Here is a 3,879-nt window from a genome sequence, read left to right on the forward strand (position 1 = left end):
CCCTCACCAACCACCACCCTCACCAACCACTATCCTCACCAACCACCACCCTCACCAACCACCATCCTCAACAACCACCATCCTCACCAACCACCATCCTCAACAACCACCATCCTCAACAACCACCATCCTCACACCAACCACCACCCTCACCAACCACCATCCTCAACAACCACCATCCTCAACAACCACCACCCTCGCCACCAACCACCACCCTCACACCAACCACCATCCTCACCAACCACCACCCTCACACCAACCACAACCCTCACACCAACCACCACCCTCACCAACCACCATCCTCACCAACCACCACCCTCACCAACCACCATCCTCACCAACCACCATCCTCACCAACCACCACCCTCACCAACCACCATCCTCACCAACCACCATCCTCACCAACCACCACCCTCACCAACCACCACCCTCACCAACCACCATCCTCACCAACCACCACCCTCACCAACCACCATCCTCACCAACCACCATCCTCACCAACCACCACCCTCACCAACCACCACCCTCACCACCAAAGTTGATGCCTTTCTGCTCATTGACAAGAAGGCACCCAGATTCTCAGTTCTCTGTCAGGACATCCATGGAGAAATCAGACACAGTTGATATAAGTGAATCTGCCATTCCTCTGTCCAGGAAATAAGGCCTTTGTTTCCCCACCTCCACTTTTTCCTCCCCTTCACGTCTCCCCTGCCACTCAAGTTAGAACCTTACTCTCTCCAGCCAGGCTTCCCTAGCTGTCGGAAGTATATCATCAATTATGCTTCCTCAACAAGTGAGGGACAGACACCCCTGATCATGATATAACCCAGGTATATCAAAAGGGTTAAAGGTGAAAAACCAATCATAAGCACTGCACAAAAACACACGACAGTGCCTTTACCTTGGACCAGGAAGGGTCCCTGGAGCCCTTCGATGGGAAAGGCAGCTGCAAGTCCTGTGCAAGAAAGTCCAACTGATGGCTTTTCAAGAGAAGAAGCTGTATAAAGACAATTGAGGCCTCTTTCAGCAGAGAGATGAGAATTTCTCCCCAACAGGATGTTAAAAGATGTCAGACTCGCTCTTAATGACTGGTAGACCCCCAAGATCTGCCCTGAGGGGGGCAGCGTGAACCTCTCCAGGCTTCCCCAACCCACTGAGTAAAATGTTTTGACTCAAAAGCAAAAGAAAAAAAGATGTCAGACTCAGGACATCTGACATTCACTAGAACATGTGATTATACGGGGTCTCCCACCAGGGGTGTTCATTTCTCTCAAGCCACCCCCAGTCCCAAGGTGAACACCTTAAAGTTGTCTACATGTTACCAGTGAATTCCAGTCTCTAAAGGGTTCAATGACCATACATCTGCTCAGTTTCACAAAGATAAGCCAAAGGGTTAGGGGTCCATAGGAAAAAGAAATGTGGTTCCCATCTTTAATATTTCCAATCACGAAGAAACTTAGGACTAAAAATACACAACTTAGAAGAGCCAGTATCAGGCCAAGAGACTTCAGAATGAAATCTATAGACGGTGTGACTTGGGCATGAATTTCACCACACTGAACAGTGTGGAGTACAGAGACGGAGATCAGTAAGCAAGGATGTCACGGAGCCGTAGCACAGCAGGGTGCAGTCAGAGGCCCTCTATTGCAAACCTCATGGGTCCTTATAAGCTTGGACCACTATGCTGTACTTACAAAACCTGTTTCTCAGCGGAGAGATCACAGGGTACAGATTATACTCAACAAGAGAGGCCTGCCAGGCCGTCAGAGAGCAGGGAAAACTAGCTTGGCCCAGTTTAGCTAAAAATTAGAGCCTACAATTTCTCATGTCCCTGAGAAAAATCTTCAATGAGATCAGCTGTCTCCTTCGCCCTTGACCTTAGGAAACACCACACTTCCTTACTGTACCTTTACTGTCTCCTTATGCTCTGCGGCCAACTCTGCTGTCTATGTGCCTCTAAGAACCCCAAGTTCCATGGTGTATTCCTCTTTCTCAGGCCCACTTACGGACATCTTCCTGCACGCCTCTGTCTTTCAGCCTGTTACTCTTGAGCTGATCCTAATGGCCACTTCTTGCAACCTCAATCCGTTTATCAAGTAGTCTGATCTAATTTCTGCACTCTTCATCCCTGCCTCTGGGACCGCTCCCAGAATCTGCACGACCAGCAGCTCTCCCCACATCCTGGCTTCCCACTCTGGTATTGGCTGGGCTTGTCACATAATTCTCACTCTCATATTAGCCCAGGCGAGGGGCCTCAGCGGGGGCTACTCAGCTTCATCAGTGCATGGTATCAATGAATTAAAATGTCAGTAAATGCCTTCGCTACTCAAAAAACCTCTGGTTTCCCCAGTTTTGGAGTAAGCCCACCTCTCCTGCCATTTCAGCCAAAGCCACTCACTGCCCAGTAGTCTTTAGATCCTAGAGAGAGGGGAAGTCATTCTCCAATCACAGAGGAACTCTGACATCCTGGTGGAGGATCTAAACTACTCTGGAGACTTATAGCAGACAGTTTGCTCTCCCTTCTTCCTCTGCATATGCAAAACACAGACTTGTCAAACAAACCTAGCCATTTAGACTAGGGCATTGGGTCACAACCCAGCGAAAGCCAGAGCATCCCTGCCAGCCTTCCCTCCCACAAATGTGGGTGCCACAGATGCAGTTTGGCTGCCTGCCCAGGAAGCTCCCCATCCTCTGCAACCCCGCTTACCACTCACCTGGAGCCTCCAGGAAGTAAGTACCCAACAAACTGACAGCGGCCACAGGCCACCCCACATCCCCCTCCCCAGCCCAGAAAATCCCATTCGAGGCAGACAGGGCTCCTTCACAAACAATTAGCTTGAATTTTTCATTAGCTGCTACTTCCTTTGCAGTTCCTGCCTCCAACCTTTCATATCTCTAAGCTATGTATAGCCGGGGAGGCCCTGGTTGGTCATAGAGGAGAGCCCAGCGGATATGTGGGTTAAAGCATCCATGAACCCACCTCTGCAACAGACCTCTAATGAAGCCGATTATAAATTAAACCCACTACTCTATGTAGCCAACACGTGGCCTGCTTCAGACAGGCATTTCCGAGCACACTAGCGAACTTTACCCCGTTGCAGGCAGCTTTACTGTTGCCTACTAAGGATCACAGTGATGGTGAAGGCGGTAAACGTGTTGAAAACAGGACAGAGGTCTTGCGCTAGTGCACAGCATTGCTTGCAATGAACCTTCCTATGCAGACCTCATCCTGGCCTCTGAGCATCTGTGGTCATTATCATCCACCCCAGGATTATAGAAGAGGATTGAGCTTTAGGAGTGGAATGACTTCGTCTAAGGGACACAAAACGAGTAACCGGCTAGGGTGGAACTGAAGATGTACTCCAGTCACATTTCCCTGCTGAAATCACAACGTGGGGAAATGGATCATGTTCCTTTTCCTCCCTGAGCCCAGATCTAGGAAATACTGGATGAGTGGATGGGTGTGTTCAGGGTTGCTACTCCCAGCAGACTCCTTAGGGATGATTGAGAGGAGAGACAGAGAGTCAGAGACAGACAGAGAGAGAGGCAGAGACAGAGACAATCAGAGACAGAGACAGTTAGAGACAGAGGCAACAAGAGACAATCAGAAACAGAGAGACAAATACCTCTGTTCCCACATATATACAGACTGTGAGGGAAGATCAGACACACACAATCTTACAAGGGTTCCCTACTAGCCTTTGGGGAGGAGGTATCTAGGTCCTGATGTTGTTTGCACAACCATGGCAGGGGTAGCCACCTGAAATCAGCAAGACAGGCTTCTTCCAGACTGCATGTCTGTCCTTTGGGGGCCCAACAGAAAGGTAGCATCTGGAAGGAGAACAAAAGGGCCCTGCTCTTTCTAGCCCTGCTCTCCAC

This window comes from Microtus oregoni, unplaced genomic scaffold (assembly GCF_018167655.1).
Source record: "Microtus oregoni isolate MIOR12 unplaced genomic scaffold, Mior012 000054F_ref0000373, whole genome shotgun sequence".
NCBI lineage: Eukaryota > Metazoa > Chordata > Mammalia > Rodentia > Cricetidae > Microtus > Microtus oregoni.